The sequence below is a fragment of the Mus caroli genome, unplaced genomic scaffold, assembly GCF_978045245.1.
Source record: "Mus caroli unplaced genomic scaffold, Mus_caroli_1 scaffold_6, whole genome shotgun sequence".
Lineage (NCBI taxonomy): Eukaryota > Metazoa > Chordata > Mammalia > Rodentia > Muridae > Mus > Mus caroli.
This window is the reverse complement of record NW_028227261.1, coordinates 78,932,094-78,957,500: the sequence shown is the minus strand read 5'-3', so window position 1 is coordinate 78,957,500 and position 25,407 is coordinate 78,932,094. Positions and strand designations below refer to the sequence as shown.

The window sequence follows — 25,407 nt, the reverse complement described above, 5'->3', positions numbered from 1 at the left end:
TGGCTGAAAGGGGGCTCCATGGTGTAGCTTTTGTGAGATCATCATTCATGATGAGGTGAGATGCTCTGGTAATCCTCATAGGTTTTCAGTCACCGTCCAATAAACACATAGGTTATGAAAGAGTGAGAAAAGCAAAATAAATACAAAAGAGATGACAGACAGATCACAGTCTGCAGTTCAAACTTGTCCTTGCACTTCTTTGGTGCTTCTGCTAGAGGATATGACCAGTACTTGTAAACTGTACTAACTTTCTGTTACTCACACCCACTCTTCATGGCTTACTGAGAAGAGCACTCTTGTATAAGTCATGGTTCACTACTTCAGGCAGGAAGCCAAGGATGTGGGGAAACACACAGCAGTCCTGGTGAAATTTTCCCTTATCAGTGTACTATGCTAGGAGTTTCCTGAGTGGACCTCCACAGGTCAATAAGTCTCTTCTGCTGGGGATTAGGAACATGCGAGCTCTAAAATGTTTCTGTACTTGCAAATCCTAGATAATCTTGTTATTTCCTATCTGTAACTTTGCACAATGAATGGAAAAGGCTTTGAAATACCAGTATTTGTGCAGGTTTTGTTGTTGTTGGTGGTGGTGGTGTTGTCGCCATCACTCATCTGTAAAAAGAAAAGACACTCTAGAATGTTAAGATTTGCATGAGTATCAGTTGGGTCCTGTCAGGTCTGGGAATAATCCACTGTTGCCTATTACAATTTTGATCTTCAGCAAGCTAATTAGTCTCTGAGTTTCTTTGAAAAGGAGATACAGCAGCCTGGCCAGCCATGGCTGTGAGAATAAAATAAAGAAATAAACATGAAACACTGTAGGGAACATTCAATGAATAGTGACTTTCAACATAATTGCTAATATTAAAAACCATGCCAATGATAATAAGGAGAGTGGAGAGAAACGCTGTAAGAAAAGAGGCAGAGCAGAGAGCGGTCTCTGCTGAGTAATGCCTCTGATTGTAATTGCAAAAATGTGCACAAAATTTCTTCCACAAATATTAACCATAAAGCTTGGCATTTCTGAGATTTGAGGCCTCTTATGTTTGTCTTATTTAAGGAATTATTTTTGCTAATATTTTTTTCTCATAGTGTATGGGGATGGAGTTGTTTAATCACAATGGCTGTAGCTTTCATAATGTTGCCTAGAGATCATAGCTTTCCTAGTCTAGCAGGAAAACCACAATCTGCCGGGAATACTAGGCCAGCTATAAGGAAGGCTATGAGCTATGAGCTCAGATGCTCCAATCGGATATATAGACCAAAGATGAGAGTGTCATTTTCATGGGGGACAGAAGTTCAAAGAAAAAGTGAAATCATGTCTAACTAATAGCACTAAAGCAAAAGAGCTTTGTCCTAACCCAGGAGATACTTCAGGAATCAGACATGAAATGAGAACAGGTGGGTGCCAAAACTCAATCACAAGAGGAGACTGTCAGGGGTAGATCAAACAACAAATCATTTTAGTCTCAAAAGGCTGTAAGTCATTTGCTTTAAGTAAACCTTATTTACATATTGTGTTTTTGACATCTTGCATTCTGTCCCTGATTGGCTTTCAATTCCATTCCCTTCCAATACTAATGCCACCCAGATATCAAACTTTGTCATATATTTTTACGACACCTGGTCTCACAACATAGCCTCAAGCAGAAACTTTAGTATCATTCTGAGACATGATAGAAATGCAAATCTTTGAACCCACACCAGACTCATGAAACTCAGGACTGAACCGCAGGAAGTGTGTTCTCACAAGGCTTGTAGATGATGTGTAGAGGTGCAGTCTCAAAGCACTGATTTAGAGTTGCACAGTTTTCTCATGCTCATATGTTGCAAAGGTAACTTAACTTACTCTCCAACTTCCCCTGACCATGCCCAGTCCTGTTGCTTTTACACAAAAGCCTCCGTCTTAGGGCCAGAAATGAAGACTTGTTCTACCCTTTTCCCTTCAAGTCACAAAAAATTCCAATAACTAAACAAAAGTTCTCAAAGACATCTTCTTCTGACCTCAGAATACCATGAGCTTAGCTTGTAATTTAGATAGACTTCCTCTCTGAAGAACTATTTTGTTCCAAGTCCTGTGTCAACCCAGAAGCAAATCTAGCTCATCACATAATTTTGCAGCTAAATATTTACCAGAACACAGCCATACCCGTTAGCTTTAAGATTGTGTATGGTTTTATTTATTTATTTATTTATTTATTTATTTATTTATTTTTGTGCTAGAGACAAGTTAAATACAAGCATGGCACAGACACAGTATGGTCCCCCAACGTCTCAGGTAGGTATATTTGCTACTTGGCCTTGTACAGAGATGGTTTGAACACAATTATCCTAGATGGCAAAGAATGGTAAATATATTATCATAATAGAATTTATAGTGCAGTAGGGGGGGTGCTCAAGAAATAAAGTAAATTCTCTGGTTATCTGTTTCCAAATGTTTCGGACAGAACAATAAAATGTTTCAGGAAAATTGAAATTGATCTGGGTTCAAGGATGTAACTAGGAACTTACCATGCAAAGGAAAGTGCCTGGTTATGCTTGCTTTGCTGGAATGTCGCTTAACTTTGTCAGGGCTTACTGGAGCTCTTTAGTTTTCAGTGTAGTTGGCCAAATGTCAACACTTCATAAAAGCCACTGAACCTGTCTTTAGACGGGAACCTTCGGGATGCTTCCCTTGTGGGTAGCCTCACTTGGCTCTCTGCTTTCCTATTCTAGATGCTCAGTCATGACCTTGGGCAGGAATGGAAACATTAGTTGTTGTAATTTAGATACTCAATATTAACTCTTTAAAGAAATGTACTTCTGAAATCCTACTATATGCTTGGGTGTAAGAAGTACCATTTTACTCAGGCATCACATTTAGCCTCTGCTAACAAGTAACCTGGCTATTGAAGTATTGACACAACAATTTTGCCTGAAAGTCTAGGCCCATTTCTTAAGTGTTTCAAAGGCAAATCACATGAAGATTGGAAAACAATTTAGCTATGAATTGCACTTTTTACAGTGAAAATGATGGTGGGTGTGTGTGTGTGTGTGTACTAATGAAAATCATGTAACAGACTGTCTATAACCAGAAGAAAATATGTCTGAAACCTAGAGACATTTGCTTTCTTTACTTTATTATCCCATAAATTAAATGACACTAAGCCAAACAATTACTTTTTTTTTGTCACCAAAGGCAAACACTCAGAAAGTATTTTCCTTCCTGCTTCTCAGAGAAATGGTATGAGTTGAGAAGTACATGTCACTGCCAGGCTCCAACAATTTCTGGCTGGGGGCATTTCTTGTCTCATTTTCTGTTCACCTTACCTGCTTTTACTGGTGCCCCATCATCTCGATAAAGTACATACCCCACTCTTCTTTCCCTCTACAAAGGCATGCTAGAATAATGTCACCTGTTTTGTAGCTGGCACTGATGCCTTTGGCATGAAAAATGGAAACACTGGAAACATTAGGGCATGGTCTACAGCTGCAGCATCTCAATGGGTGCCATCCTCCAGCTAATAACTCATTCCCCTCCAAAGGTACATTTTCACTTCAGGCAGGGATGTCTTTGGATGGCAGTTTCTGAGCTAGAAGTAGTTAGGCCATCCAACAGACTTCTTCATCTTTCCCTCAGCCTGAATCAGATCATTGGCTGCCTGCTCACTCTAGTTCCTCTCACACAGCCGGCTTCCCTTATCACTGGCATTACTTTCAATCTCATTGTAGATCTCGCTGATTAACAACACTGGCCTTGAGAAAATTCTCTTTCTTGAAAGTCAATGCTTGAAGGAGATTAGTCCTATTTATATTGTAAGGCACTCCCTTAAAGCCTCTGGTGACTTTAGTCTCTTGACTGATGCAAACCTCAGCTAATTCTCTTTATCCAGATAATCCACTGGAGTCCAATATTCATCACACGGCAAAATGAAAGCTTTTAAGGAAAAGAATAAATGTGAAGGCTTAAATTCACATAGAATTTTAGCCTTAATAAAACCATGAAAGAAATTATGAGGAAGTAAGCGTTTTTGTGTCTTGTTTTCAATGAAACAATATGAAGGTGAGTGTAATCCATGTTGCCATAGGACACATGTTTTGGTCATCTTGAATATCTCTAGAATCACAGACCTTAGAGCAGGAAAACGAAGGATGTTTATCCTCTAGCCACACAGGATAAACTTTGTTCAGCAAAGCTCTCATTTCTGCCTTGCTTTTGTGAGAATTTCTTTATTGCTCTCAGGTCTCTGCTTGATGTCTAACCCAAATTCATTAGATACTTAATGGGCACTGACCACACACATATTACTAATGGTTATTTGTAATATAGGGGGAAAGTCTATTTTGAAGGACTTTCAAAGTAATAGTGAATTTATATGAAACTGTTCTAAATTAGGGCTAGAAAACTAGAGAAAGCTAAGGAAACCCAGAATAGTCTCTTCCCCAGGCAAATTTCCTGAGGCACTGGGGGAAGAATCTTTGTGAAGAAAGGCAGGTATTGTAAATGTTAACTTACTATTCTAGTCTTGGAATGATACAATCAGCAGTTGACCAGGCTTCTGAGAATGGGCAGTGTTATAATCAGCCTTCACCTCACCCTCTGACCGCTAGTTTTATGTAATAGGTAAGCTGACCCCAGTTTCTTACTCAGCAGCCCAGGATCCTACAATGCATTTTCCATATATGTTCAACAAGCACTATGGACATTTTCCTACATTTTAAAAACCTCTGTACAATAATAATAAAATAAGATAGCCTCATTTTATATTATAGGAGATAACATAATATAGTCAGTTATCAATTGTATTATTGTATTCCAAAGATTTTTAGGTCATTGCAACAAGAGATTATGGGAATAAAGAAATATTCAAGATAGAGGTAGAAGGTTTTTTACTGTGAGTACTGTCTTGCGGTTTTATTGCTGTGAAGAGATTTCAAGATGATGGCAACTTTTATAAAGACAACATCTAATGGGAGCTGGCTTGCAGTTTCAGAGGTCTAGTCCATTATAATCATGGTGGGAAGCATGACAGCATAGAGGCTGGAGATTGAGTTGATAGTTTTACATCTTGATTCACAGGCAGCAAGGAAATACATTTGCTATACTGGGCATAGCTTGAGCATATATGACCTCAATGCCTATCTCCAGAGGGACACACTTCCTCCAACAAAGCCATGTGTACTTCAACAAGGCCGCACCTCCTAAAGATGCCACTCCCTATAGGCCAAGCATTTAAACACATGTCTATAGGGCCATTACTTGTTGACAAACTACCACATACAATCTACATTTTTTTTTTGAGTGGCCTAAATCAGATGAGCAGAATAAAGCAGAGGCCATTGTACAAAGCAAAACTACCAATAACAACAAGCATCATAACTGAAAAATACACCTTTGTCCTGAACTTTCCAACGAAAAATCATTCACTTAGCACTTATTTATAAGCTTAACGAAAGGACACAGTCTTAATCATTCTGCATACACAACCTATTGCTGATTGTGTGGGTTTCTACAATTTAATTTTAGCTAGAAACAGTGATAGATTTTGATAGTCCAACAGTTAGAATGATGGTAAGGTGTCTGCACATAACCTGTTATGTGATAGCTCTATAAGGAAATGATAGTTGTGTCAAGGCATTAGATGAAAAAGACAGATGATCTCCTGAATGCCCAGTTTCCTTACACAAAATTTCCTTACACAAGAGCATTTTCAGGGCTTGTTAGAGATGGAAAACCCCAGCACAGTCATTTGTTACTCTCCATGAGCACATCCAAAGTATTTCTGTGTAGGTGATAAGATGATTGTATGTTAGAAAATATTTTCCGACCACATCCACAGCATAGGTAAGGGCATGCCCACACCCCAGTCCACACTTACAGTGTGTGCTTCCAAGAACCCTTCCCTTCCTGCAGATTACTAGGTTATCAGGGTAATAGACTATTGAATTTTCCTACCTTATTTCCAGAAAGATTTCAAGGCATTATCTGATTTTACCTGCTTTAAGAAATAGAGGGTGGGGTAATTAATGAAGAGTTTTGCTTTATCTTTCTGTGTTGGTAGTCTTAGTACACATTAAGAAGAATGGTCTGATGTGGCTCTAAGTTCTTTTCAACTCATAACTTGAGTGTGCTCTGAAAGCTGTGCTCCAAATGCCTGTGCAGGGTGGCACTTCTGTTTTGGGTAGAGGCACCTGTGTAGATTATGTATCATTTAAAGGAATGTGCATCATTTAAAGGAATGTTTGAATTTAAATTTTAACCTTTCTAAGATTTCGTACAATTTAACCCAAACAATTATTGCTTAGATTTTCAAAGATGGCTCTGCAGGATTTGAAAGTTGGGTAAAAGGAATTGATTGTAGGTGTGACCACTGTTTAAATAATACTATGGAAATGAAAATTATTGTTACATTGATTAGCATGATCTACCAGGGATCACATAGTGAGTTGGACCCCCAAACTGTATAGGGTTGCAAATAGAAAATACAGATACAATCTATTTAGCATCACTTAGCTGACCAATTTCTGCAGACACTAAAATGGGAATAGAGAAATGTTGCCCAATTTCACAGCAGATGCATAGTGATTTGGTCTGAGCAACATTTCAGTGATGCTCTGGATTTCTGTCCCCTCCAGGAGGATTTGTCTTTACTCTTTGTGTTAAGAACCAAAGTGACTATGCTACCAACTTCTTCCCATCATAGAAACCAAGGGTGTTTCAACTTTACACATACCATGACCACTCAAAAAGTCAAAAATAAAGTTCTAAAATCCAAGAAAATACAGATTTCCTCTCTTAAAACAACAGGGTCTTACTGTTGGCCTGGAAGTTAGTTGCTGGCATGGGCCAGGTGATAACTGAGTGCGTAGGAAGACAAGAAAGCAGGGTCTCAAAGTGTTTCCTTTTAATGTTTTCATTTTCATAATTTCTATTCCACATGACCAGTGGAGGATGAAATAGTACTTTAAAGCAACTTATGAGTCAAGTGTAAATGCAGCAGAGCCATTACTTTCGACAAAAAGTTATATGGGTGAACTCACTCTATCTCATCCATCAATAAAAGGGAAGGTGGAGAGAGGGTATGCAGTCATTGTAGTGTGTGTGTGTGAATGGTAGTTATTTAAAAGTATGATATGATTCATAGAGAAAGACTGTGACAGCCAATGTAATGGTTTTATTGATCATCTTTTTTTCACCACCAGGGAAAATCATAGCTTCATCTACTTGTTCTTTTGTTTGGTTGACACCCTACAGAAAACAGATGGAGTGGGTCAACATCAGAAATGTCTCTGACTGTGGCTACTTGTCTGTCTAAAACCATGAGGCCTAATCTCTTCCTAGTGCATCTTTTTGATCATTTTGAATTGAGATAGGGAGCTTACTATATAGAGGGGATTGTACATGATTTCTGGTCCTCCAAACTGTGTCTCCTTGGTGCATGGATTAAGATGTATGCTGCCATATTTGCATTGTTTCCTGTTAGTAATGAAAATGAACATCTCCTACAGTATATCACAAATGTAACTTAGTAAGGATGATGAAGTAAAAGCTCTTTGTGTTGTATTGTACAGAATGTTGAAGAAACATCTCTCAGGGTTATTAAGTGGTTGTATGATTTCTTTATTGAAAAAAAACTTGAAGAGTTTTCTAAGACTTAAAGCCTATGTTCAAACTCAGAAATAGTCCTATAAAATTTATTTTGTATGATTAAATGATTGTAGAAACAGTATCAAATCATAACACATTTAAAACAGGTGATCGGTCTTTAATAATAGGATTCAATCATTTCCAAATCTTTACTATTAAAATGCATTTAAAGGTACAAGTAGATTGATGCTACATAAAGGATCCATATCTAATGAGCTTGTATATGCTTGTTTACAATTCTATTCTTGATATCACAGTACACACTGGCATTTTTAACTTTTGGTAAGTCATAGAGTAGAGAAGTATAAATTGAAGATATATTTGCTAATTTATTTGATGAAAGAAGTAATATATAGTTATTTTAGTTAAGGCTCAAAAGATAGCATGTAACATTTTGAAAACTGTTATATCAGTGATGCAATGGAGAGTGATGTCTCATTAGGAAACTGGAGTGCTACAGAAAGTTCTAGAAAGCCAAATGCTATTGTTCTACTTAGGAGATTTAGCAATAAAATAACTCTTAATGACATTATGCTATGCTCATAAATCTGGCCTTGCTCATCCATCATCAGAGAAGCTTCCCCCTGCAACACATAGCAACAAATAGAGAGACCCACAGCCAGAGTGCATGCAAAGAAGGAGAACTTGAACATACTGAGATATTTCCATCAAATCTCTCCCCATATGACTTAGGGAACTCTGTAGAACAGAAGATAAAGAGTGTAAGAGCAACAGGGGTCGAACACATCAAGGAAACAAAGTTTTCTAAAGACAGGTCATGACCAATGCACATATGAATGCATAGAGAGTGCAGCAGCATATACAGAGCCTTCCTGGTCCTCAAAAGATGAGGTCATAGAGCTGAGAGAAGAACTGAATGCTCTCCCTGTCTCTAACCCAGCAGCTATCTCCAACTGATAGCCACCTGCAAATGAAAGAATTAGTTTCCTCTGAAGGACTGTGTCTGGAAAACAAGGCTCTCATAGTTAGACACTATGATTTTTAGAGGAAATGAACTCCATAGCATCTTTGACGGACTTTTTATTGACACATAATGTTGATTCAAGACATTTTTAATCTTATAGATCATATGCCTAAATATTATGATTTCCAATGTTACGTTTCTGTGGAACTCTTGTTTGTGTGAACATGTGTATTTCTGTATCTATATCTGTTTGGGGATTTTTTTCCCTTCTTCTTTTGTTTGTTTTGTTCTATTCCGATTGTCTGATTATATATTATTTTGTTATTACTCCCTAGATGCCTCCTTGTTTCCTAATGAGAGACAGAAAATATATGGATCTGGATGGCATAAGATGGGAGGAACTGGGAGGACTAGGAGAATGGGAAACCATAATCTGAATATATTGTGTGTGGAAAAAACTCAATTTGCAATAAAACATGTGGGAGAGCTCTAGAAAGCATCTTTGAAAGAACTCTAAAAATATTCATTCATCAGTGTCTATATAGATGAGACTTGTTGTATGCAAAGTTGGTCAGTATGAAAGTATGTATGTATTTAATTGCTTTTGTAGCTACATTTCTCAATTGAGGTGAGTCTCTATGTTGGTTCCTCTCTAGAAACAGATCCATTCAGAAGAAGTTAAAGCCTGGATTCATAGGCACTACCTCTGAGATAACATGGCAGATTTGGCTTAGATTAACACCTTGATTTTAGTGTTTAATAATTTCTCTAGAAAATCTTCTGCATAGTCCAATTTGATAACTTATGATCTATTTCAGGCTTTCAAAAGATCCTGTCTACAACATTTCAAAATACAGTGACATGTAAGTCTAAACATATCTGAATTTCTGTGTCACTGTTGGTTATTTTCAGTTACAGAATTCTAAAAATGTAACCAACTGTTTGCTTACAAAGTGCCAAGTAGCTTAACTTTCCTGAATTACTTCATTTAATAGTCACCATAATGCTGAAAATTAGATAATGCAATTTTGGGGGGCACAAAAACAAAAGATAGTTATATAGATCCCATTATGAATCCAACTCCCAGTTTAAATGAATAAGAATTCAAAATAGAGCACCGTTTCAGAGCCTGGTGGTGGGGCTCTCTCTGGTTTCTGCAGGTGTGGTGCTGATCTTGCAGGAGTGATTGTTATAGTAAAATTTTAAACTAAGACTTTGATATAAAAACTTATAGATCCCCATATTAGTCAGACTGTAATTTCTGAGCAACTAGCAAGTCTTGCTCATCAAGATCAGTCAATAGGATAAAGAACTACACCTACAGGTTGTTGCAAGATATGAAGATTTACTAACACAGGCACCTGGGATTGAGTCTGTGGAAGCTGTTCTTCAGGTGATACACATGAGAACCTAAGATTTACAGGGAGCTGTTGAGATGATGAAATAAAAAAAAAATGTTGAGGCATGCAATAAAATAGGGGCCATCACTGCACCGCTAGCAAGACTTTATCTTGTCAGCAACTTGCTTGAGAGAATAATTCTCATCTTACATCTCAGTAAGAGACTCCAGCGACAAGTGCTAGAAGGAAGTAGAGAGATAACAAAAGCTGCTCAGAGTCTCAATGAACTTGGTTATCTTTCTCAAGGCACAGATCTTTCAGAAATAGAAAATGAGCTACTTTTTATTGCAAGAGCTCAACTTGGAGTTGAAAATCAAGCCAAGTGTCTGCTGGAGCAAGGTATGGATACCTAGAATCCAGCTCAGGTTGAAACAGAGCTTCAGGTTTTCCATAATCTCAGGACCTCTAAGGATACTGTTACCAATGTTGTGGATTATTGTTGTAATGCTTTGGAAGACAGTATCAACAATGCATTGGATATCAAAGTTTTGACTCAGCCTTTCCAGTTGACCTTGAGAAGAGAGAGGTCCTAGGCAAGCTACCATACCAACTCCAGAAAACACAGCAGTTTTTCCATGCTTCCTTCTGAAGAAATATGGAAAATGATGGATACTGTGTACTGTTTGTAGACAGGTACAGCATTTACAAAAAGTATGAATCAAGAAGAAAGATCCCTTTTCTCCCCTTTGGTTCATGGAGGAAATAGTTAAGGATGGACACCCTGAAATTTTATACATATTTTGTAGTGCAATTACTCTGGCACTTTCTTTACCCTTTCATGAATTAGCAGTCTGTTCTATGATTTTGGAACAGGCATTTGAAGGCATACCCTAAACTAATATGTCTTTATAACAACTTATGGAAGGTTTTTCAGCCGTACACTCAAAATACCCAAGAAAACTTTAGTACAACTTGAACTGCTAACCTCTGTTCGCTCCCCATACACAGAAGATGATACACAACACATTTTCATACTAAGAAAGCCAGTTTATGGTTCAGAAAAACCTTCAAAAGAGTCACTGCAACCATATGAGGCAGTTTATCTCTCAAAATCTCTATCATGCATCTTTGAACTCATCAATTTGTTTTTTTCCCCTGGGTGGGCATCATACTTTCTCTCATGAGCTTGATAGGGTCATGAAACTCAGTGTAGCAAGTAAACTCAGTGTTGCTTCCTTTGATGCAAACCTTACATTAACTGTGTCAAGCATATGGTAACGGCAATTCAGTTGTATGCTGTGAAATCAGAGTACCTTCTCTTTGCTCAAGGAGATGCAAGGCACATGATTGGGCCTCTCATTGAAGGACAGTAGAGAAATATGGGAGTGGTGAATTCCCTGTTTAAGGTGCACCAATCAGTAACAAATGTGGCTGCCAGTCAGTGATCATTCTCCTCAACAGCTGAGCAAAGTATGATGTCATCCCTAAAGACAATTCACAATTTTATGGGGAATGCCATTACAGTCCTTACTGACTTCATGGCAGATGCAATTGAGGCCATAATAATCACCACGCTTCAGAAAGATATTTCTGAGTCATTATCTAGCCCAGGAAAGCCTGATGGTCCTTGTTCCCTGTACATGAAAGAGCTACAAGGTTTCATTGCCAGAGTTATGAATGACTACTTTAAGCACTTTGGTTGCTTGAATTTTGTCTTTGACAACACTGAAGCTATTGTGCGGAGAGCCATTGAAATTTTTATCAGCAAGGCCAGGCTCATAAGACCACTTGGTGAAGGTGGGAAAATGTGACTTGCTACTGATTTAGCACAGAGAGATGGCTGTGGGTCCACTTGGCAGAGGAGTGTTTGATTTAGGAAAGTCCCGTGGCATCCTAAGATCATTCAAACCCCTGCTCTTCCAGACAAGTGAATATGTGGCCCATTGTCTAGCCATAGGAATGTTACTCTATTCACTACCATATTTACTTTTGTTTCATAAGAGCAATGGTTGAGCTGAAATTCCCATGGCTACTTCTCCCATATAAAAAAGAGTCTTCTCTTTCACAGGGGGTCCCTGGAAGCTTATGTTCTATCAATGAGAAGCAGACAAGGAAAAGAATTTTTACCAGTTTATTCCATTATCATTCTGCTGCTTCAGAAGGCTATGGCTAATCTTAAGTGACCTGCAGTCTCCATGCACAAACCAGTCCAAAGATGGAAGCTAGCAACAAAAGATCATAGTTGTCTGTATTTCCAATTGATCTTGTTGCCTCTAGCACTTCTATTTTGAAATATCAAAATAGATGGAGACCACTAAGGTGAGCAAGAAATTTATGGAGAAATGGGAAAGGAAGGGAAGCAGAATGGTGTGTGCCCAATGAAGAGAGGTAGAACTAGAAACATGAAAGTAGTGAAGCACAGCCTGATAAGAGTAGCCTGTTTTGCCACTTGAGGTACCATGTGCTGCTGACAAGGACCATGTGTGGGTCATGGTCTGCAGTGTTAGAAGTCTGTATCAATGTCCATGCCTCATGTTACCACCAAAGGTCATGTAGGTGTCCCTGGTCTGGACTGCTATGTGGGATCAAGTTGATATCTGAGGAATCAGAGCTGTCCCTACCCCTCATAGACGTCTGCGTTCAGTGGAGCTGGTCCTGTATCTAGACTTGACAGTGCCATTGAACTGGTCCTGGTGGTGTGGGCATGGAAGAGTTGGCCCTGTCACTTACCTAAGCAAAGAAGGATAGCTGGCCATGGTGATGGGGGTGCAGGAGAGAGATGGGTTTTACCTCCAGGCTCAGAACCAGGCCTTTGATTTATCCCACCCCAACATCTATGAACATCTATGAAAGGACTGGTTCTAAAGAACAAAAAAGCTGAAGGCTCTTCATTGGCACAAGGTAAAAACAGTATATTCAAGAGGGGTCCCGATAAGGTTCCAGTATTGATAGTTTAGCAGAAGTCATAGATCTCTAAGGAGACCAATGACCCATTGCAATGAACATTAGCAAGTATAGCCAAAGTATATACTGTATAATAACAGCATGTCATACTGCAATTTCCAAGGCAATCTTTATTTATTTATTTATTTATTTATTTATTTATTTATTTATTTATTATTTTACATTTTTTTCTTTTGGGTGGAGGACAGATATAGAGGAACTGGGAGATGAGTAGGATTTGAATACATGGTATGAAATTGACAAAGAATCACTACAAAGTTAAAAAAAGAATTCAAAATAGTTTCTTTTATAATCACTAGAACACAGAGAAACTGTCACACCTGAGGTATCACCAAAATGAAAATATGACAAATATTTCTATTCCACTGAAAAGTTCCCTTCTCTGTACAGACCTTACTGAGCATATTTAGCTCCTATACAGACCAATTTTATTCAGTTCATGAGTGGCTGTATTGTGTTTGTAGTTGAGAGCAGGTGATCGAGCTCAGTGGCAGATATCACTTATCTAGCTGGTGTGAGGATATAGACAAAGCCTCCACAACAACTTAAAAAAATCATCATCTTCACATTTAAGAGAAGCTTGAGGAATATCAAAATAGTTACTACCACTATTCAATAACTTTATAATTTGTAAAATGACAGGAACCCCTCATTATACTTAACAAATAACTCTTTTTGAACCATCTGATTTAGAAACATCAGAGTGAATGCAAAAAGCTCCCACTACTATGCTTAATAGATGCTATATTCAACACTGTTATTATTTTTTAATCAGTGACAGTGATACAGCCCTGGTGTTTACCATCTTCCACATCTATCTGCTTCTAGAGTCTCTGACATCTTCACATCTTCAAATTTGTTCCTAATTCCAAAAAATTAGCTTTCTTAACAACTATAGCTGTACATATCTTTTATATCTGACTGTGTTACATTGCCCCAAATATCATGCATGGTACATTATGTAAATATCAGGAAATGACAGAGTAGCTTTTATCTATCAATTATAGATTTATAATAGCCAGAAGCTGGAAACAAGCCAGATGTCCCTCAACAGAAGAATGGACTCAAAATATGTGGTACATATAAAAAATGGAGTATTATGCAGCTATTAAAAACAACAACTTCATGGAATTTTTTGGCAAATGGATGGAACTAGAAAATATCATTCTGAGTGAGGTAACCCAGACACAAAACACACGTGGTATATACTTACTAATAAGCGGATACTAACCCAAAAACTCACAATGCCTGATACAAAGTACAGACCATGTGGAGCATAGAAGGAAGGAAGATCAGGGGGTGAAAGCTTCAGACCTGCATTGATGAGGGAACAGGACGATTGTGGGAGATGGAAGGAGAGTGGAACAAGGAAGGAGGAGGTGGAAATAAGGGTGGCTGTATCTAAATCTGGAGGAGACATGAGAGAGGTACAGACAAAGGATCAAGGAATCAAATAAAAATAGGTAGCAGTGGGGATGAGGAACTGGGCATAACCACTGGAGGGTTCCAGACAGGACCCAATGGGATTGACTTTAGCTGCAATGCACAGAGACTAGGGAGATAGAACTGCCAGTAGACAGGCACAATCCCTGGTAGAGGGATAGAGTCACTAACCCATCTCAAAGTTTTTGTAATACAGAAAAAAATGTTCCTGTCTAAAGGAAGAACAGGGACAACAAAATGGAACAGAGACTGAAGGAAGTGTCAACCAAGGAATGGCTCCACCTGGGGATACATCATGTCTGCAGACGACAAACCCAACAGTGTTGCTGTGGTCAAGAGGCACTTGCGGACAAGAACCAAGTGTAGTAGTTCCTGGGAAGGATCGGCCAGCAACTGACTAAAGCAGAGGCAGATGCTTGGAGCCAACCAATTAGGCTGAACTTAGGGAATCTCGTGGGGGAGCTGGCAGAGGGACTGGAGGAGCAGAGACCTCTTTGGAAAAACAACATAGGCTGGAATGACCATCCAGTATTCCCAGAGACTAGGCCACCAACCAAGGAGTACACCTGGAGGGACCCATGGCTCCAGATGAATATGTTGCAGAAGACGGTCTTGCCTGAGAGCAACGGGACGGGAGGCTCTTGTTTCTGGGGATGTTTGATGTACCGGAGTAGGGGCATTCTGGAGTTGTGGATGTGTTAGCACTCTCATACAGGCAAAAGGGAGGGGGCAGCAGGTGTGGGGTGTGGGGTGTGGGTGGCGGTGGGGTAACCAGGAAATGGGATAACATGGGATGAGGGATTGGTTGAGGGGGTAACCGGGAAATAGGATATCATTTGACATTTAAACGAATGGAATGATTAACAATAATAAATGAAAAAATGTGAAAAAAGGGGAAACCAACAAAAAAAAAATGAAAGTAAGCTTCCTTTTGAAAGATGTAAAACACACACCAAAAAGATGTAGGGTATATTTAAATACACATATTACAGTGGTTTTTTTGTCAGTATAGAAAGTTGAAATTGGAACTTGATTATGTGTGTTTTCAGTACAGTTTATAAAATTTTCAAGAGCACATGTAGAAAGAAAGTTTACGAATCAGTACAGTGTTATGTTTTTCATTACAAAAACATCTTTCCTGCCTCAAACACCACCACCACCAACAAAAAGTCATGTTGACACACAGTTCAAAACATGGCATGAACATACAGACAATTACCTGGCATATCTTACTTTGAAGTTGTTTATTCTAGTTCATAGACCAAATTCCTGTCATATTCCCAATGAATATTTATATTAAATTGTGGTGCAATGTGCAAACCTAGAAGTAATATAAAGAAACTCATCTTCCATCACTTGTCCCACCACTGAAGAAAGCAAAATCATCCCAATTCTTAAGGAAGAAAAACATGAATTTGCATGAAGTGAGAAATATGCCAATTTTCATACATTTATTTCCATTGGTTTTTAAAATAAATAGACCTTGAGAAGATTCAGTCTTTGGAATATAGCATTGTTATAACCATAGGACAATTAAATTCACTGTACTTTAAAGTGATTTTGATATCTGAAAATTACATAGATATAATTCATCTTATTTACCCCCCAAAGCCTCCCAAATTTTCTTTTACTTTCTTAGCTGTCCAACTTAATTTCCTTCTATCATTCTATATATTATTCTATCCATCTATCTATCTATCTATCTATCTATCTATCTATCTATCTATCTATCTATCTATCTATCTATCTATCTATGTATCTTCTGTCTCTACATCTTTATCCCTTTTCCCAAATCCATATAATTTAGGTTATGCTATTCCTGGGTTTAGGGCCTGATCATGGGTCTGGTGATATATCAGATGTTACATCATTAAAGAAAACAGACTCCTTCTCTTCCAGCAGCAGACAAATGCCAATAGCTTCTCAGTTAGGGGTAAGAATTTTTGCCCACTTCCTCTCCTTCCTGCTAGGATTTTGTCTGGTTGGAACTTGTGCATGCTCTCACAATTCTGTGAATATACATGTGCACCTGTCCTGTTGTGGCACTGTTTCTTTGAAGCCATCCAGTACATCTAGGTCTTGTAATCTTTCTCTCTCCTCTTTGGTATAGATATTTGAGATTTATGAGTATGTGATAAAGACATTCTAATTATCATTTAGAACTTCAAAGTCTTATTTTCTGTACATTGATCAATTGTAGGTCTCTGTGTTAGTTGTTACCTACAACAAGAAGCTTTTATGATGAGGGTGAGCTCATGGCTATAGCAATATGTTGTTAGGAATAATTTTATTGCCATATTTATTGTGTTGTACATTTTCCCCTAGGAGCCATAGCTTATTTATCCAGGTGCCCTTGACCTTATTGACAATATCAGGTATAGTTTCTATGTTATAAGTCCTTGCAGCAAAAGTGTCAAAGTGGTTGTTGACTCCCACAACATCCAAGCCACTATTGCACCATTAAATTCACAATATTAAAGAAAAACAAACAAACAAGGAAGCAAAAGAAACAGAGAAACAAAACACCTTAGATCTTTAGCAATGATTGCCAAAGCAGATATACTTATGAAGAAAACATGATTTTATTCAAAGAGCTGTGGTTTTTATGAAAACCAAGACACTAGTTATTGGCGCTCTCTCTCTCTCTCTCTCTCTCTCTCTCTCTCTCTCTCTCTCTCTCTCTCTCTCTCTCTCTCTCTCTCTCTCTCTCTCTTTCTTTCTTCAGGTAGACTTAGGGACAGCCAAGCAATCATGCAGCTCCTACTCAGATCAATGAATAGTTCTGAATTTAGAAGTGGATGTTGCTACAGGGGCTTTTCCAAAATACTGATGGATTTGCTTTCAGTATGCTATTTATGTCCTGTCCAGGTTTTCCATTGCTTTTCATGAGACTATTACTAATTTCATTTCTCAATAAAGTAGGTTATCTATTAACTGGAAATAGCCTGCTTACTACATGTTACACAAAATTACAAGGCTTATTTTAGTCCACACAAAAAACTGTTGTAGAAAATTGGCTGCCTCACCTACATGCAACCAGTCATGTTCAATTATCAGCACCAAGAAAGCCAAGTGTGAGCTAATTAGCCAGCCCATGCCAGACAGAATAGGGCATATCCTGTCTTGAAATAAAAATTTAAGGAAACAGTTCTACTTTCCAGAGTGAATAATACAATTCATTTCTCTTTTAGCAAAATGGATGGAAATAGAAATTATTGCACTAGATACAATACATAGAAATTAAAAAAATATAAACCACATGTAGTTAATCAGTACATAATTTGTATATGTATGACATGAAATCAGAACAGAGAAACAATTTGGAAAAAGGGAAAAGGGAGGGAGGAGGGAAGAGAGGGTGTTGAATATGAACAATATTGTATATTACATATATATTAAGATGTCATGCAATATGGCGGCGCCCAGTGGCAGTGTGAACTGTGAAGAGTTCGCCGAGTTCCAGGAATTGCTCAAGGTGATGAGGACAATTGATGACAGAATAGTACATGAATTAAACACTACGGTTCCAACATCTTCATTTGCAGGGAAAATCTATGCCAGCCAAACCTGTAAACAGCTGTATGAGTCTTTGATGGCAGCTCATGTCAGTAGGGACAGAGTTATAAAGAACTGTATAGCCCAGACCTCAGCAGAAGTAAAAAGTCTCCGAGAAGAGAGAGAAAAGGACCTGGATGACTTAACGTTATTAAAGCGACTTAGAAAAGAACAGACAAAGTTGAAATGGATGCAGTCAGAACTAAATGTCGAAGAAGTGGTAAATGACAGAAGCTGGAAGGTGTTTAATGAACGCTGCTGAGTTCACTTCAAGCCTCCAAAGAATGAGTAGAGAGAGAGTTTTTTTAAAAGACCCGGTCATCTCATCACCTGGGCATGACAGATGTCAGCAGGGCCAGGTTCCGAGGGTGGTCTCTGAACCAGCAGGCTGAGGCCTTTGGTTGGTTCAGCCCCATTCAGCCAAGACCTCAAGTCTAATTCTCATAATTATAAAATAATCAATTGCTATTTTATACTGATTCTGTAAAAAATGTTTTGTAACTATTAAAATAATTTTCTGAAAAAAAAAGATGTCATAGCAAATCTCATTATTTTTAATGCCAAAGAAATTTTTTAATAGTACAACTTGCCTAACTTTGTGTGAAATTTTATAGAGAGCATGGTTTGGGAATGAAGGAAACAAAATTTGTTGAAGTCTAGATTCCAGTCATCAATACACTCTTAGAACAAATAAACAATGATTTTGAGAAATTTCCACAGGAATACAAACTGAATCAGTCATAGTAGGTCAAATTGCATGATATAGGTCAAATTGCATGATATAGGTACTGATATGAACTCATAAGGAGTATATCTAAGGAAAAGCACAGCTTGAGAAAGAAAAATTAACCAGTTGATTACTGATATACGTAAACAAAAGCCAAGAACACTGAGAGGAGCTGCAGAAGTTTGACAAACTGCCAAGCAAATTGGTTACAACTTGTGAGCAAAGCTTAATGCTGACATGGAGAAAGTGACCTTTTGTCTGTACATCTACATAGAGGAGAAAAAGATATTACTTCTCCCAAATTTCAATGTCTATTGGGTGTAAAACTATATGGCACTGGTGTTATAGGTATGATTATTAATATTTTAATGGAAGGAGTATTTGATAGTAATGACTAAGAGAGAAAGTCTAGGAAAGGAAGAAGATTGTTAAGATAATCCTCAGTAAGGGTTATGCACAATGATCAGATAGATTGTCTTTGTCTATCCTCCATCTATCCATCCATCCATTCATCCATCCATCCATCCATCCATCCATCCATCCATCCATCCATCCATCCATGCATCTGTCCATCCCTCCATCCTTCCATACATCCATTTATCTCTTTGCCTATATATCTTGTAGTCTATGTGGTTGTGACACACACACACACACACACACACACACACACACACACACACACACACACATATATATATATTCATCAACTACAGCCTAAACTACTTGACATAGGTGCCTCAATAGTTTGTTGGCTACAATTAGAAAAAAAAATCTTAGATGAAGTTGATACTGCTAACTACTATGGTAACTCTGATAATTATCAAAGTATTTATTAATTTTAATGTTTTGTCAGTAACAGGTGTCTCCTGATAAGTTGAAACCTGGTTTCAAACCTCATACCTTCTTCCCCCCCACCCCAATAATAAAGTTGGAATCAACCAATTTTTAGTAGGTTTTGATGCATTGTTTGCCAGTTTATAAGCTTTTATATTTTTATCAAAAATATTATAAGATGAAAGTCATTAAAAGTTCTAAATATAAACAATTTCCTCTGTTTTATACAGGTTTCAAAATGTTGCAAGAGTTGCCATCTTCTGGGCACAGTTGATAGGAGAAAATAATTCCAAGTCTCAAAGGAAGTCATGTCATTGTTTTGTTAAGTTTTTGTAACAACAAATGATTCAACTGAACAGCTGGTATTCCATCCCTGTGTCCTCCCTCACCCAATCTCCCATCTTCTATCTTTTCATTCATTCTCTCTTCTAGTCCCTCTTGTGTGCCAACTTCTCTTATGCTTCTGATAGTATAAATGAGGAATTAAATATATATATATATATATATATATATATATATATATATATATATATATATTAAAAATCCCATGAAGTATAGTCCAAATACACATGCATAGGTGATGCAGCAGTATGATGGCTCTCAGTAGTGGAACTGACAATATTCTTAGACAAGCTGGCCACTGTTAAGCAGTGTGGTCAGGCTTTGCCCCAGTGTACTTTACCAGTCACATTTCCCAGTATGGTAGTGCTGCACTTCAATATCAGTGAAAGATTGGTGTCTGATCCATTAGTGTCACTCCAATTTGCTATCAAACCACACATACAGAGGCTTTTTCTCATTTGATCTTCTACTCTATCAACACTCTGCTATAGTCTGAGTTCCATCACCAGTTGACCTCTGCTTTAACACTTCATTCCCAGGTCTGCGGTTATCAAAGGGATAAATCCTACTGTGTAGTATGAGCCTCTTCAGGCCATGGGATTCATCATTTATTTCCTGTTTCAGATCACACACATCTTAGTAGGTAGAGGACGGCCTGTCACAGAGCAGGCCCTCAGATTCTGTGTTTGAATTCATTGGAAAAATGACTTTCCCATGTGAGAATCACTCATCTGACGAGGCAGTCGTTTACTGAGCAAGCATGCTGTTCCAGGTTCAGGGAGAAACCCTGAGTTAAATGTTGCCTTGCTGACTGAGCTCAGACTATGTTCTAAGCATTAAGTTTAATGACATATGTCATAAAAAGAATGAATGCCTTCATTTAACTAGACTTCATGATGTAAAATATGTAACAAAAAGCTAGCAAATATTTAAAAGCAAGAGACAAAAAGCAAGAGAATAATCAAATATGGGCTGTTTGGATTTGGATGTTTTACACTCTGAAATTTTTTCTGATATTTCAACTCAAACGTGAAAGAGATAGAGTCAAATGCCCAACAATGAAGAGTAGGCCAGGCAGCATGGGCAGTGAGAATCATATGTAACATGTTGGACTACTTGCATATAGAAAGAGGGATACTGAGTATGCAACTCTGTGAGTGAGAGAAGAGCAAGTGATAGTATTGATAGCCTAGACAGGTTTAGATTAATAAGCATTATATAAGCCCAAACTGCTACTAGGTTTTCATTGTGGGGGCAATGAAAACTTACAGTGGAATATGTAGGAACTATACAATAGAAAAGTTTCCTTGGATAATTTCAGCAGCTATATGGATTTCAAATGTTTGTCAGTCAGCGTATTCCAGAGAGGTACAGCCTAGCATCTAGACGTAATAATGCACTCACTTTATTATCCCTGTTTTTTTTTTTTTTTATCCCTGTTGCTTGCTCTGGACAGGTTACCTAACTTCTCTTTGCTTCTATCTATTCATATAATAGTTACAATAACAACATCTGATATTGTGACTAAAGATATGGGGAGTACCAAAGACAGTGACTGGCACAAAGTAGCCTCTTGATGTTGTATTTCTTCTCCTTTGAATGATCATGAAAATTTGCTTGTCAAGCTCATGGTAACTGTTTTTGACTGATGTTAAAGGGAACTGTTTACTATAAGATGTCAGATATATGTTTATTTTTCACATGCTTACAAAGTTACATAAAATTTCTCATTAAAATTAAAGGGATTCCTCAGATGATTTTCATTAAAGCCTTAAGAAAATCATGTGACTAGAATTATTTAATTTTGTTGGAATCCTATCTTCCCTTTTCAGTGTTTTGCTAATTTAATGGTTTGAAATTCAAGCAAAACACAGGTAATAAATTTAGGTTGTAGAAGAGAAAGTTGTGGCAAACTCCTCAGAAATCAAAGTGGGAACACCATTTTATGTTCTTTTGTTGAGGTTTAACTCTGTGTAAAGACCCTTTTAAGATTTAATACCTTGACATAACTATGCTTTTATTTGTTGCCATATGTCTTTCCTACTGACCTTATAGTCTGATGATCTGAGTATTATATATTGATAAAAAAATAAATGGAAATTTTGATGAAGTGTATATTTGGGATTGTTCAGAAAATTTGGACTACTCATCTTCCTTAGCCAGCCTCAGTGGGGGCCAGTTCTATAAAAGGTAGGTTGCAAATTTTCCCTCTACTTTATGCATAAGAAGCAACTTCCAAACCTGAATAGGAATCAGATGGTCACTTAATATTCTGTTAAATATTTTAGTAAAAACTAATAATTCTATCTTATTTTAGTCATTATTTTTTAATCATTTTTGAGGTAGGGTCTCATGTATCTTAAGCAGGACTTGAACTCTTTGTATAGTCAAGAATAACCTCGAACTCCTGCCTTCCCTGTTCTACCTCCTGAGTACAAGGCACACCACTTTTCATGGTTTATATTCCAAATTTTAGTTTTACTAGCAGGATTTTTCCACTATAAAATAAAGCTTGGACTGAATGTCAGAATTTAGTCTGTGGACGAACAAGAATATTTCTTGGAAGAAAATGTGTGCAGAGGTCAAAGAAACAAATGTATTCTCTTGGTTCATAACAATGTGTGCCAGAGGATTAACAACACATGTGCCTTGAACACTGAGCAGACACAGTTGGGTTACAAATCTCTGGTACAGATGGCAGGGGTTGTCCACTGCCCTGATGCAAACTCTAAGCTATGCTATATTCTTAAAAAATTGTGTGAGTGAACTCTATGCAGAAAGTGTTGCACAGAAGTCTTCATTTTATAATACATGGAATTTTCTCAAGAACAGAGACACAAAGCATGCTGCAAAATTAACTAAGGTGTCAGTCTACACCCAATCTACTCTGTAAAGTTAGTTCCCTGTAATATAAATGTTATACATGATAGCCAATTTACAAGAACAAATAAGTAGTTTAATTATAAGAATTTGATAGGGTGAGAATGACTTTATATAATGATTTTAGTAATAAAATGTATTTCTAATTGTGATATTAGATGAAAAACCACAGAAAAAAATGTATCAGTAAGAAAATCACATTGTTTTCCCTAATTAACTTGAAAGTGTATTCTATTAGTGCTCTCTGGAAGGCAGGATGCATTTAGTCTACTGAGCTTAAGCAAGGTTTGGTATTTTAGAAAGTTGGGGATTTTCATTAATCCTTCATGGTTTTAAAAAAGTTCTTTGTGCCATATGCAAGTGTACAAATTACCACTTAAAATATCAGTAATAATAACAAGGGTATATCATTTCATATTTTGGAAACAATATTTCAAAAAACATTACATTAGATGAGACAAGGATGAAAGGCAAGCTTATAGACAGTGCACATGGGTAGACATATCTTGATTTCAGAGAAGGGTGATATCTTCCATGGAGACAAGTACTCTTATTCTATTAATGAAAATAAACAAAATCTAAGATGAAGGCAGTCTGTATCCCAGTCTAATTAAAAGGATGTTTGCTTTGAATGCTTCATTGAATTTACTTTGTCCCTACTCAAACAGGTAATCATAGAAAATGAGCTGCAGGCAATGGTGCAGATTCCAACACTTCCTTTCTAACACTTCAGGGAACACAGAGCAGAACATTTATTTTTGCTTGCACAGTTGTAAGGCTAAAGTAGTAACCTATTTTTCTCCTAAGCAAAAGTGGTATATAATTTAAAAATAACATGACAATGGGAGTTTACAGTATAACTAGATTGTACGTTAAAAATGAATTAGATTATATTCATTTTTATGTCATAATACTCCAACACAGGACACAAAAGATATTGAAATTTTAGAATTTTTTCATGAATAATGATTTCAATAGAAGGTATTTTATTAATTAACCCTAATTTTCATTCATTTTGTACTCTGTAATTGAAGATATAAAGGGATTCTTTGTTTAATGTTCATGCATTTAACTGATTTAGAACCATTGAGACAATATGCCTTAGGTACAGAGTCCAGGGCTTATCCGAGAAAGCAGGAGAATGACATTCAGGTGTTGCTGAGGTTGGAAATAGCTAAACAGAATGTGAGAATACTCTAAGACTTCTTAGGTTCTTCTGATGGAGTGCCAAGCTGGGCTTCTATCCACCACTTTGTTTCACTAACAAGGGATTCCTGAGAGAGGAATGTTTTAAAAATAATATGAAGGCCTCTAAAGATTAATCAACAGTATTTCAAATAAATAGTATTACGTTGATTTGATTTCTGGTTAATACCAGATAATCAATACCCTTCAAGGGAATAAGGAAAAAGCATGTTGGCAGAAGGAAGGCACAGAGTTTCTTAAAAGACACTGTAAACACCAGCATCAGAAGAGGAAAAATGTATGCAAGATGTAGATAAAAGCGGAGATTTATCCCTCAGTAGGATCAGGTTTGGTCTTACTCTAAACTAATCCTCCTACCCATGGTTTCCACATTTGCAAGTTAGAGTAGACTACAGGAATTCATTCTTGGTTCTCAAATTCTCTACTTCATATAGCCATCGTCAATTCAGAGGGTATCACTTTCAAAGTGCATGCTTTGGTTCCAGTTTGCTGATTTGAAGCCTAGTAGTCAATAACCTCCAAGCAGGTCTCTTTGTCTCTGACCTAGCTGATCTGATTCTCTTTTGATCCTTTTCTATAGTTTCAACAACTGTTCAAAATTTTAAAAATGAAATGGCTCACAAAGCCAAGTGTGGCCCCACATTTCTTCTCCTATGAAACCCTGTCTGCCCTGATTTCTTTATCTGACTTGCTGTGTTTTACTCTTTTCATTATTACCTGATTCCTCCCAACAGGTTTTATGGTTCATTAACTCAAGGGTGTGTTTGCCTGTGTGTGTGTTCAGATGTGATTCCTGGGCTCGAAAGCACATTACAATTGTTAAATAAATTTAACAACATCAAATGAAAAATGCAGATTAAACACAGGATATGCTCTAGGAAATATTAGGAAAGAGCATGACTACAATGTAATCAAACACTTCAGGACCAGCATGTGCAGAAGTATAACAATGATGCTCTTTTAGGCCTTAGAATTCTTACCTTGAATTATATTAATTTATAATCCTATGTCTGTGTTAGTGAGATGATCACTCTTTGAGCACAGAATGGTGTTTAGAAATTTTACCAAAGTTTAAAGGGCTCTTACTTTGTTTAAATATGAAGCAAAGTTGAGAGCAGCTATGTCTCCCACTATTTTCAAACTTGGACTCATACTTTCCATTTGACACCATCACCTTGAAACTTAGTACAACCATCATTTTTAGCAGTAAAACTACACTATATCTTGATTTGTTCCTTTCTATGTAATCCTTTTTGTTCACTGAAGCATTTAACTTATATAGTTCAGAACTGAACTGCTTAGAAAAAAACAGACTAAATCAGTATGTGTGCACACATTTACAAAAGACATTCAAGACAACTAACCTGTCTTCTGTGCAAGTTTCCAGGACCATATACTGACATATTCATTTTATTTTTGGTGAGTTTCTTTACAAGAGGTAATAGTTGAGATATCTTAAAACTTCAATTATAAATAAGTTGTAATAGGACATTTTCTTTTGCAATGATTTTGCTGACTATTTTCTTATATTTATTCACCATAGCAATAAACAGATTGAATAAAA

The 25,407-nt window shown here is 37.2% G+C and overlaps 1 protein-coding gene and 2 pseudogenes across 23 annotated transcripts in view; 2 read left to right on the top strand and 1 right to left on the bottom strand.

Moving 5' to 3' along the window:
- The window catches only part of Ptprd (protein tyrosine phosphatase receptor type D), a 2,287,128-nt gene that overhangs the window by 779,574 nt on the left and 1,482,147 nt on the right, over positions 1-25,407 (bottom strand). The window lies entirely within an intron of this gene.
- Positions 6,296-12,075, top strand: LOC110293344 (conserved oligomeric Golgi complex subunit 5-like; annotated as a pseudogene).
- On the top strand, positions 17,709-18,146 carry LOC110292700 (protein MIX23 pseudogene; annotated as a pseudogene).